The following is a 13,049-nucleotide window of genomic DNA, read 5'->3' as shown; positions in this document are numbered from 1 at the left end:
GCAGAGAGGAAATATTTTAATTCCATTCCTGCCTGGCCAGTGTTGCACCAGCACCAACTGTTTCAGACACTTCAGCAGAACAGCAATATTTGCAAGTGCTTCTTCAGAAATGTGCAGGATTTAATTCCAAGTACGCAGGACTGTTTTGACACAATTTATCAACTGCTCCCAAACAGATCAGGCTGGAAGCACACTAGTTCCATTTGCTAAATTCAAAATTTCCCTTGTGCAAGCCAAGGGAATTAGGCTAGACAAGGGTGGGGGTTTACTTTGTACACTTTTGCTGTGTTTTTGCAAAGCCAAATACCCTGGCCATGCACACTGATTGCCAGAAGACTGAGTTCAAGTGAGACAGCACATTTACTTTACATAGAAGAATGGCTGAGCAACAGACCTTGCCCTCTCCAGTAGTGCCAGTTCATAAAAAGAAACTGGCAATTTATACATACATGTGCACACACACACACATATATATACATATACACATATATCTTTTATGTTTTCATCAGGCAAAGAATTATTTTTCCTTCCTTCATCATAATCCATGGATTTTGGCCAGGAAGAAACTCTTATGCACAAATAAGAGCATGCATGGTTTATTCCCAAGACCAAAATCCAATTCACTGATAACGAGTGACGATTCCATTTTGCTGGACATGAGTCAAAAGCAAATAAAGGTCATAATTCTAATAAAGATCAGTATTAGCTAGAGCACCTGGAGCATGCCTAATTGGTCATCTCCAATCTTTAAAACCTAATGAAGGCCCAGCAGTAATTTTGTAGGAAATGTCCTTGCTGTTCAACACCATATATCTACCCCTAAAGACCCAAAAGCTCCAAATGGTCTTTTAAGAAAATGCCTTTATATGTCAATGTCCATTAAATCATGAAGCTGGTCTTTGCTCAGCAGAGAAGTAAGAATTTTAAAGAGCACAAATGTATTTGTATTTCTGAATACCAGAGCTGCAGCTGCCTGTTAGTTTTCTGGCCCTGCATATGACTTACCAGCACCTTGATCTGCAATACAGATAACTTTTTGTTGTAACACAATCCAGCAACTTCATCTGTTACAACTTGTGGAAGACAAATCCTTCCTTGCACACTGTCACAACCAAGATTCAGATGAGGACTGCCCGGACTCCCAGCTTGCTCCAGCCTTGTCCTGCTGGCCTCAGCACAACACCACAGCTACAGAGGAGGCTCTGTCTGCTCACGTGGGAAACTGCCTGCCTCGTTTCTTCAGAGAAATAGCAAACCAAATGAAGATGGAACAATCAGCCTATTCTTATCTTTATGTAATAGCTGCAGGTGACATCCAGTGACCCTCCAGCAGAGCAGGATGCATGGACAGTGGCACGGGTCATTTGACATCGGAACGCCAAAACTCAGGATCATTATTTTGTTTGATGAACCAGAAACACGGAGAAGGGAGGGCAGAAACACCTCAAAACTAAACCAAACTCACAACACAAACACCCAAGACTCCAAAAGCCCATGGCTGAAAATGACATCATGAAAAAAACATTTTACTGTGAGGAGGTGAGGGAGTGAGCCTGGCACAGGTTGCCCAGAGAAGCTGTTGGCTGCCCCATCCCTGGAAGTGTCCAAGGCCAGGTTGGACAGGGCTTGGAGCAACCTGGGATAATGAAGGTGTCCCTGCCTGTGGCAGGGGGTGGACCAAGATGAGCTTAAAGGTCCCTTTCAACCCAAACCATTTTATGATTTATTTAACTAACCCTGAAAACTGATTTGGCAAATTCAAGTTGTAAAATGAAAAATTTGGAATAAATATATTTAAGCTTCAGGCTTTTTCATTCTTAAAGTACATCTGTGAGGAATTAGAAAAGGCACTTGGGTTAATTACATTCTGAGTGATTATTTTCATAGGGGTTATGAATATATATTTAAGGTGAAATTTATACAGATTAAATTCCACAACCTGTTCAGACTGTAAATTTGCACTCAGCAAGCTGCTGCACTGCCTATTGAGGAGTTGAAATTCAAAAGGAAATTGAATTAGAGGAATAACCTGAAATGAACAGGAGGCAATTCACTTACAATAACCACGAAGCAGTGCTTTTGGGGTCGAATAATCAATGGCAGTAACTGAAGTTTCTTGCAGAAAAGAAGATCTGGAGCTCGCTGGTAGCCCAGCCTGAGGGCGAGTCAGTGACAACTTGGAGCTGTGGAACAAAGCTTTGTCTTACGGGGACCGACACGAGGGGATAGGGAAAACACGACATCCTGCCTTAAGTAAGGCAATAAAACACAGGATTCCCAGGTCTGTTAGAGGAAAAGAAAATGCATTTGCTTCGTGTCCCAGCATTGAGAAAGGGGACAGAGCTCCCCCGTGGCCGTTACCCTGTCACGGGATGGTGTGGCTTGAGCGCACTTCGCCCTGTGCTGCACAGAATGTGGCAGTTCTCAAAGGAACGAGCCCGTAAGGATGATCAGCCTGGTTTAACTGGCAGATCACAGCCGAACTGGTAAAAATAGTACAAGATCTGTTGTTCTTGTGACATTCCCTGCCCATCAGCAGCAGAAAAGCCTCAGACACTCTCTGATAAACAGACGCTTTGCCCAGATTTTCTGCTGAGGTAAATTCATGCCAGTAAAGGAGTTGATGTGCTGCCTTCTAATTACTCAACTGTGAAAATATTTTAGTAACTTTGGATTGAGAACAAGATAGCAAGGCTGGACTGGTCAAACTTTTACTGGAACATTGTGTCCTGGTCCGGATGACACTTTTCAGTAAAAAAATAGGCCCAGATATAAAAAGTCCAGAGGAGTACATTAAGAGCCACCAAAGGTATACAAACCAAGATCTGTGTAGAAAGATGGGAAGAACTGAATTTACTCCGGCTGGAGAAGGAAAGAGCAGAGATGTGATAATAGGCTCAGATGTACAGATTTATCACCCTTTGTAGCAAAGTAAGTTGTTCACCTGAAAATTGCCAAGAGATCAGAAGATTAAACTGCAGGAGGAAAGCTGGAAGTTAGACAGTTTGAAAGCTATATAATCAAAATTACAGCTAAGACTACCTGGAGAAAGTTTGGAAATTGCTGTTGAAAGTTTTTTAGGAACAAGTTATTCCCACATATTTAAACAGTATTTTTTAATGATTTTGTGAAGAAGGACAGACGTGGTAATTTACCAGGATTTTTTAAGACTGTTTTCTTGAATTTTCTGTGGACGCAAAGCCAGTCTGTTCCCTCCCTTCTGAACTGTCCAGCAGCAAGGCAGTCAGCTGAGGAGCCATAGAGGGAACCACCCAGAGGGCACCATCCAGTGAGCCCAGCTGGGATTCTCTCGGCCGTGCAGGGAGAGAGGCGGATGCACGGAGCTCAGCTGAGAAACAGCAGCTCTCCAGCAGCACGGGCTGGACCTGCACCCAAAGCCCAGCTCCTCCCGCAGGAGCCGGGAGCAGCCACCGCGGAGCCAAGGACGCTGTGGGCGGACAGGGAATATCTGCTTTCCTGGAAACACCTTGTTCCCAGAGCAGCCTGCACACACCTTTCCCTGCGCTGCTCCGGCAGTAGCGGAGAGCTAAATTCCAGGGCTTGGAGTAAATCAGGGAAGCGTGGTTTGGTTTGAATACAGAAGGGTGAACGTAAAAGGTGAATCATCTTGCCCATATATCACATCACTTATCACATCATGTCATGTCATATCTAATTAGAAATCCATGAACTCCTTCCAAGTGCCTTAGGTTTGTTTTCTTTTCCAAACACTCCTGCCTGGGAGTAGCACAACCTTTGTAGAGTTCCTTCTCCTCCCTGATAGTATCACGCTTTCTCTTCCAGTTTTAAAACACAATGCTGATGGAAAGCTACATGGTACAAAATCAACCATTTATTAGAAAATCTCCTTTGACAAGAGGCTTTTTAACTGTTTCAAAATAATTTCAGAACTGTGCAAGGAGTTTTACCTTTTACACCCCTTGAAGTGTACTTACAACTGTAATCAGCTATAATTAATCCAGCTTTAAAATACTGGTAAGGAAAGTATAAATATCATTTCTTTATGCATAGAAACCTTTTTGCATGCCAGTAAGTGGTTAATGGGAATATAAATTCTGATTGTATCTGAAAGACATCAATCTGCTCTTCATCCAAAAAATACCTGAAGAATTAGAGAACTAAAGGACAGGGTGAGACAATTCATTCTTGTAGAGAAGACTTGGTTTGGCTCTTCCTGTGCTTGGTGCCAGAGACAGGATAATGGGGAAAATGAAGAGAATGGATTTAAATCTGACAGCCAAACTGATTTGCCTTGGAAGCAGAGAGGACTCCAAAACGACATCCTGGTGGGCTGGTGTCCAGGAAAGCCTGGAAGTGGTTTGGGAGGTTGCAAATGTTTAAAACTAATTCTGGAATGACCTGAAAGGCTTGAGTGTTTTCTGGGGATAGTGTGCAAAAAGGTCAGGGAGGCATCCTGAAGGACAGGAGGGGAGGGTTGCACAGAGCACCAGTGTTACTGCAGACACAATGATTTCCTGTGGTTTTCCCCTAGAAGGATGGGAGGCTGCAGAAGGAACTGGCAACTGGGTCAAACTAATAAATAGTCTCATGTTCTAAAACACACACCTGCATTACCAGAGAAACACAAAGCAGGCAACAGCTTTCTGCAGGCTATGGACGATGGGTGATGGGCACCCTCACCCCACAGGAAGGGTTTCCAAACACACGAACCTGGGCGAACGAACGCAAGGGCAGGAAGCAAAATCTTGCTTGTCTGACTCACTGCTTCAGCTGTTCCTCCTGCTTCTGACCCCAAATACATTTATTATGCAAATCAACAATTTATTAAGGAGCAGAAATGTCCCCCAAGTACTCCCAAAACCCAACTATGACATGAAATCATTCAATACAGAAATGGTCCACTCTTTCTTTTTTTTTCTTTTATGATATCTCAGGCTGCATCTTGTTTATAAAGAAAAGCAAAGCAGAGTAGCCCACAAATTTCATTTTGCATTACCATGACTCATCATGGTTAATGGTAACAAAATAAATGTTTTTGTTACCAAAGTGAGGGAGTATGACTCAGATATATGGAGGATGGACTTTGAACAGTAAGAATCATCTTGATGTTACAGTTTTTCAGATTCAAAAGCACTTTAAGGATTTGCCAGGAAAAGCTACATCTATATATATACATATATAAAAAATCCCATTAGATCAGTTTACTGATAAAGACAAGGCACTGTAGGAGATAACAGCTGAAATTCAGGCTATTAAGCCCAGTGCACTTCCAGACCACATTTAGTAGGAAATATCAAAACAGAGGCTGGTAAGAATGGAGAGGGCCATAAACCAAGCAGCAAGTACTTCATTTTTTGCTTAGAGTACTTCTACCGGGGGAGAAACAACACAGAAGTAAGTTCCTTCCTCCCCTCCACCAAGAATTTTGACAAGTCAGAACCATAAAATAATTTAAGAATTAAGAATGAAACAGACTGCAAATCAGAATTAATGTGGAATTATGGTAGTCAAGTATGTACAATAGTAAAAAAAAAAAATCTGCTCTTAAGAAAAACCAGCAAACAGGCTGAAATAGCTTCCTCTGAAGGCTCTCAAAAATGGGACCACGGAAAAATTAAGGAAGGAGCTGCCATTATGCTGTGGTCATTAACAAAGTCCCTGATTACATCAGTTGGACCTTTAAAAGAAAAAAAAATAAAATATTAAATATAAAAAAGTTCACGGAACAGTTTTCTTTACTAAAATTGACAACATGGTAAAGTTAGGGAACTCCCTAACAGTCAAGATACCAATTTCTTGAATACTCGGCAATATTTTTTTATTTCCAGGAGCAAATAAACAATAAAGAAGAGTTGATAAAGTCAGCGTGTCCCTGCTGTGTGATGTAAGCTGGCAGGAGACCTAATTCAGCAACCTCCAGAGGCCCCCTCAAACCCAGTTTTCTATGACTTTATCAACTCTGATCCATGGCAACTAAAACGGAGTATATAAAATGTGATGGCAAATGTTGTTTTGACAAAGTTTATTACATTCAGAGAGGTACAATTTGTGAGGCAACACTGGGTCTATTAGAGTATACTTAGTCTAAAGATACTACACTGCTTCCCCCTATCCTGAGACTAATTTTCTCCTCTCCCATTTTCCTCAAATTACAGTGTTTCTTCAAATTTGTAATTTTCTGCCTCTTTAAAACAGAAGGGAACTCATCTCTCATGAGAACTTATTATCACAGAGATCACCTCTAAAGCAGTACCTTGGTACCCACTTGTGTTCTATAAATGCTAAGAAAAATTACATAATGTTATCTCATAACAGGAGAAAATTCTCTTTCAGGGATGGAATGCTTTAAAACACATAAATGGAGATAAAAGTAGACTGAATCAGAAAATGGACACAAGGGATTTGGCTAGAAAACAACTAATATTCTGATACGAGGATGCACTGGAATTAAAATGTACTCCAAAAAGCTGAATTAATATTGCAATTAAAGAAGGAAAAAAATTAAATTAAAAGCCAAAGTAATTTAGTTTGAATCCTGCATTTACAATCAGGGTGCCATGACAGTGAGAAAGCTGCCATGGCACAAACATCCCCATGAACCACAATAAAGACTAGGTCTGGTTTCTATATGTGAGATTTCTGCCCCAAGGTTGAAAATAAAGGCTCTGGGGCCATAACATACTTGTGATATTAATAATGCCTACTTCAATGTTTATTATCTGCAGAGATGCATTTGAGAAGATAATTTTGTGTTTGAAGCAGATTAAAATGTATTTAATTATCCCAGATTTGTTTTCCAACTCCAGCAACATTCTGTCCCTCAATCTCAAGCTTGATAATATGTTGATAACAGCCTGCATTAATAAGTAGGTGATAGCTGACACCACTAATTAACGTTTTACAACTGCAATTGAACTAGGATGATGAAACATATTTAACTGCTTTCTTATTTATAAGCCAGCACGTACCATAAAATTCCCCATTTAAAATTCTGCAGTTTCATCACAGGCCACAGAGCTATTTTAGTCAATGCTTAAAACACCTCTTGTATCAATCCTTTACATTTGTTACCCATTAGGATTGTCTTGGGCTTTCTCTGAACTCTTGCTATTGCATTCCAGCCTCCCAATATACACATACAGAGAGAAGCTGAGGTCAGCAGCCAGGTCTACTGGCTTTTAAGTGAGAAAACCAATACACGGGGCAGCTTTGACAAAACGCTTACTGGTACAGAGAAAGCCAACACATCCTACACAAGATCACTCACACAGGCCCAATCTCCTTTGCCTTGTGCTATTTATATTAATTGAAAAACACCTGGTCAATTACCTCCTTCATTCTGGAACAGACATTCTAGAATGGAGCAAACTCAGCACAGAAAATCTGACTATGAATCAATACAAAGCCAAGCAAAAAATATACAAAATCTCAAAGATCGACTTTAAACACAAAGTGCAATAAAAATTCAAACCCTGAACTAAGATACACACAACTGTGAAGACAAAGCTCTGGGTGTGGTATTATCAGCCACACAAGTGTCACAGACACAGAAAGAATGTAGACAGATTTTTCCCTTCTTCTGACCTTCAGCTCACTAATCTGGAAAATCTTTCTATGAAATGTGAAGTGTCTTAATGAAAACATTAATTTGATTTGTCCCATTTCATTTGGTCTAAATCCTTTGACAGGAAAGCTGACCCCATCTGTTAATTTCCAGTTTTATTTTCAGACACCCATCTCAGGTTCCCATTGTGATTCACTTAAAGGGTCTCATGAAGGAAGAGTAACAGTGCGAAGGGAGAACTGCACAGGAGGCCACTGCCACCACTCATTCAGCTTCTCGTCACAGGCAGCACTGTGTGTCATCCATTACAAAGCATGTATCAGGAACAATGCTAAAAAGGCTAAATTCCTTAATTACTTTAAATTTAACTTTTCCATGGAAGATAATTTCTCTTTTACAGTTGAAACACCCAAACCAAACCACAGGAAAAAAGCCTATGACAAACTCTTTGGAGTACTGATAATTTACAATCACAGATTTTCTAAATTTATTTCCAACTATATTTCTTTAGCCTACTGTACCTTGCATAAACTGGAAAATTCAAAACAAAAATCAATTTCCACTACATAGTTATAGATGTCAGGCAATGCTGTTTGTCCAATGCAACAGACTTAGACTATCAAACAATATTCTTAGAGGCTGCCAGAAAGTGATGCAAGAAAAAGTTATCACAACCTGTCCTACACTTTGCTACTTCCTGTGCGTGCTACTTTTTATCTTGATTGCTGGCATGTAGTTTCCCTTCCAGCCCTGTTCTCCACATGCTCCTTGGTGCAGTCAGTTAATAATTACAGTGATATGGACAGACCTCTTGTAGCTTAATTCCCCAGAGCGGCTCAGTACCTGGATCTAATTTTCCATAGAACAGAGGAGAACAAACAGAGGCAGAAGAAAATAAAGAAAAATAAGTCCTTGCATTTAATTATTTACTTGTTCTCTGTGTGTGCTTCATATATATGTATGCATGGACAATATCATGCTAAGTGAAAGACATAAGAACATGGAAAAAGATACCTCAACATCTTTGGCAGCCGTCCCACAAACGGTCCTGAAAGAAGTCAGGAGAAATAAACAGTGACATACTCCAAGAGTTATGAAGCCTAGGGGGAAAAATCTTGAAAATTTCCAGAGAAAACGAGGATGAAGAAAACAGAAATTTCTAGGAGAAAACTGAAATTAAACTTTCACACAGTATTTTCACTCAGAGTGAACGCTGAAATGGTTTCTGGCATTTAGCAGTGTTTTGTTCACACCATGCCTCAGAAGGCCTTCTGCATTAATCTGTACTTCAAACGAGGCACAGATGAATCTGAGCTGGAAGAGACACCATCCAATTCAACCCTTTTCCCCAAGACAGACTCAACTACATTATGTCATTCCTGACATATTGTTCCTAATGAAAGGTGGAGAAACCCAGCGATTTCTCAAAGCCAGCTATTCCAGGGTTTCACAATCTCTACGTTGCAGGTTCTCCCTCTGATCTGACCTGAAGTTTTCCTGCTCCAGAAAGCCCCTTATTTCTTGCAGCACCCAGCATGACACTGAACACACACGATGCCCCTTCTCTGCACAGCTCTTAAAATACCCGAGGCCTACCACGTCCCTTCCCATTTTTCTCTTCTTCAGACTAAACAGCTCCATTTCTTCTGATCCTTCCCCCGAGTTATCTCCCTGAGGTATCAGATCACCCTTCTCTGGACACTCTCCAATGATACAGACGTTGCTCTTGGAGAATGATGCCCAAGTTTGGGCAAAAGTGCTCCAGCCGTGGAGAAGAAAGGCTCTTCACAGACCTACCAGGCCCCACAAACAAACTTATGTGATGTTCGCCTTTTTTGTAACAGCATGACATTGTTGACCTCACACCCAGTGCATGATGTACTGTAATTCCAGCCTCTTTGCTAAAGGAATACTGTCTAAGGAGTTGATCACCATTCCCAGCCTGTTAGATTTCTTCCTGCCTCAGGAATTCAGCAGAGTATCTTCTATTTATCACTGCTGGCTTTAATTCTGCTTTATTTTTCAGATTATGTCTCTAATTTGTCAAGATGATTTTCAGTATCACTACAGTCCCTTAATGCTGGCAGGCTCTCCTATCTCACCAGCACATTTAATCAGAACATTTTATTTCATCATCTCAGTTCTTAATGGAAACAGTGATCAGAATTAAACTCGGGACTGCTGACTGCCAAGTCGCTTTACTGCAGGGCAGATAAAGTATCAGGTCACCTCCTGGTACTTCAGGCTGATATTCTGCAGCGCTCATGCTTTGTTAACTACAGAACAGGGAATATATCTAATGGAGTGTTATATATGCTTCCCAGGATCCCGTCAAGGCTCCAGGACCCTTTGCTGCAGCTCAGAGCACAGCAGGTAACTTCCCAGTCACGCACCACTGTACTGGCTCCTTCCCAGAGCAACAGCCTGCTGGAACTGCAGCCTGGGCCAGGATGCGCCCAGGAGCAAGGGAAGAGGAGCCTGACCAAGAACTCGCACCCTGAGAGCAAAGGATTTCTGTTTGCCTGAAGTCAGCTACACTGTCTTCAACTCAAAGTACTTAGCCCACTCCTGTTTGCCAAAATAAGTCTTAGTTTGCTCCAGCATTGTCATCTTTAATGCTGAACTAGGTATCACTACACGGGGATGCCTAGAGCCATATGCCTAACACACAGAGCTATATACGTATGTTTATAAATGTGTGACATTTCTGAATTAGGTAAGAGATATAATTACTTACATTACAATAACACTCAGATTATGCTTACTGATTATACAATCTATTTCTGTCTGCTTTGGATGAGCAAATCCTCAATATTCCATTTTATCCCAGGGGAAAAAAAGGATTTGTTTCCCCAGACTTTCAGCATTTCCCAACATCTTCCATCTCTGCATTCCACCCACAGCGCAAAGCTCATTCCTGAGCTAAGTGCAGGGCTTCCATGACTCAGAAAAGGAGTTCAGATTCTCACTGATCTGTAACTCCAGCTGTGCATCAGATTCTACAGAGATCCCTACTCTGGAATAGATGAGAAACCTTCCTGTGGCCCAGATGGACTCCAGTGCACATCATGGTCCCCAGGCTGCAGGCCTGATGGTCAGCAGAAAACCAGGAGCCTAGAGAAGGAAGCAGGTATCTAAATAATGCCAAAAGCATTTACAGCATATGAAGTCTAGATTCCTTCTTATCAGTCTGTACTAACTGTCAGATTCCTTTGCTAAATTAGAAATTGTTCCAACAAACACCACTGCATTACATAATGCCTGCTACACAGAACTGGGGCAGCTACCCCAAGACATGTTCCTCTGAGCTTACAGGCTTTCAGCCAGGTATCCCATTCTGCTCAAATTATTTAGGTTTTGAGTCACGCCTGTTACTTTCAAGAAGAAAACAACCACAAAAAATACTGTATCACACAAAACAATTCATCTGGAGACAATTTATGCTCTTCACACCCAAGCCCAACGACCACCACAGGTTTAGTGCAGCTGTAGGACGTGGGAGAGGCCGGGCAGTGTCCCAGAGCTGCCCAGGGCAGAGCACACCCTGTCACCCGGGTCCCTGCTGCCATCCCAGCTGTGCAGCTGCTGCACAGAGCTGCTCCCTCACCTCCCTTCACAGCCCCAGCACATCACTGGCCCTCAGCCCACTGGCTCACGCCTTCTTTCTCCATCCCTGAGGCTCAGCTCAGCTGAACCCCCCCCACACACCCAGAAATAAAGCCCAAAATAAAAAGCTGTGGAAGCCAGCCCTACTAGTGGCCGAAAAGCAATAGTTTTGGATGGAGTGAATGGGGAAAGTGACAATAGTGTGGGAAAGCAAGGAATAAAAGTAGCCAAAGGCTCACACACAGGGTGTGAGAACGCAGACAGGGACTCAGAAGTGGTCAGGATGTCACAGTTCACCAGCTACCACACTGTGGTACAGCACAGGGGGAAAAAATAATTCTGCCTCTTCCTTCCAACATGTCACCTCCAGCCTCCTTCCCTGTACTAGTTCACACACAGGACAGCCACCAAAAGAAGGGTCTAACACAGGCCATGGAGGGGCTGCCTGGAGACCTGTGAAGAACTTGGGCTGTTCAAAGTCTTCTCCAAAATTTAACTCCCGCTTGGCAACCTGAGCCAGTGTTCCCTCATGACTCTCATTTACACAAGTCCCTCTGGATTTGACTGATCCAACAGGTAATGTTTAGAACATGTTCTAGTTCAAGGTGTTCATGCCCATGGCAGGGGGCTGGACTAGGTTTAAAGGTCCCTTCCAACCTAATCTATTCTTTGGTATTATGTTAAGCACTGGATGTGTATTGGGAGGCATGGAGCATCCAGGTGATCCTCCGGAAGATAGCAGGTCTTTAGCCTGGAACTAACCCATTTAAGAACTCAAGAAATAACAGCACTTGTCCTGGATTAGGAGTGTCCAAATCCTGGCATTTTAATCAAGACACATCTTCTAAGAAGGCATTAAAAGCAGTCATCGAAGCATTTATCTTCAGCAAGAGTGGAAAAGTATTCTCTGAACCTGCCTTGTGAGTACTCTACCCAGCCTATTAAGCCCTCACCAATCCCTCCCTGATTTCTCACTCATGAGAAATAGTTCTCTCTCTACAGCTCCTTTTTCCCTAAAGTAGAACAACATCAAAAAAAAAAAAAAACTCTAAGGGCTTAAGACCAGCAGACTAAGAAAATAAAGACGAAGTATAAGCAAATTTCTTTTTCCTATAAAAGTTTCCAAAACCAAAGCAGGCAGATTTGCAGAACCATTTCCGCCTGGCAAGCCAATGAAAAGAGCAGGGTTCCTCAGAACATGCCTACCTTTTACTGTACTTAAAGTAGGATCAAAGTAGTTAGACTGAGCTACAGTTATTCTTAACTTGTCTTTTTCTCATGTTCAGACAATCTGTGCAGCCTCCGGGAGCCAGAGCAGCACCCTGGTTCCACTGGAACCCGGTCATCCCGTTCCTGCAGCTGCTGCATGAGTCATTCCTGTGCAGCATGACATTGCCTTTGTAAAGCACTGCTTCCCAAACCATCATCCTCAGAAAGCTGGCTGGCTACGTGCTGCTGGCGGAGCTCCTGGCCTCCAACTGCTGCGTGCCTTTAAAGACAACCAAGATGCACTGAACTATCCTGGCACGCGTTTCCCTTGAAAGCTATTGCTTTAGTTGCCGCAGGGCAACTCTGTTCTTGTGAATGACTGAGGAGGTGTCTCGAAATAACTTCTGAGACACAGTCTGCACAAAGAAGTAAAAATAAAACCAAAACAAAGACCTGTGTGGAATTCTTGCTCTAGATAATGTGTCAGCTCTCCATGCAAATCTCCCTGGTCCAGCAAGTCTGGGAAATAGACCGAGACTGGGAATAATCTCCAGCTCTACCATATGGAGATGGGAGACACCAGGTCAGTTGCTTGTTTTATTTAACATGTGTTTCTTTTACCAGCAGTATTAACATGGCCTTGTTCCTGTTTATACTTCGGGAAAGGAGAAAATAAACTTTTTTCCTC

The 13,049-nt window shown here is 42.2% G+C and overlaps 1 protein-coding gene across 3 annotated transcripts in view; it reads right to left on the bottom strand.

Annotated features, from left to right (window-relative positions):
* The window catches only part of ARSJ (arylsulfatase family member J), a 152,656-nt gene that overhangs the window by 19,225 nt on the left and 120,382 nt on the right, over nucleotides 1-13,049 (bottom strand). The window lies entirely within an intron of this gene.

Source organism: Vidua chalybeata, chromosome 4, assembly GCF_026979565.1.
Source record: "Vidua chalybeata isolate OUT-0048 chromosome 4, bVidCha1 merged haplotype, whole genome shotgun sequence".
NCBI classification, from domain to species: domain Eukaryota; kingdom Metazoa; phylum Chordata; class Aves; order Passeriformes; family Viduidae; genus Vidua; species Vidua chalybeata.
The sequence above is the reverse complement of the archived record's forward strand: the minus strand, read 5'-3'. Positions and strand labels throughout refer to the sequence as shown.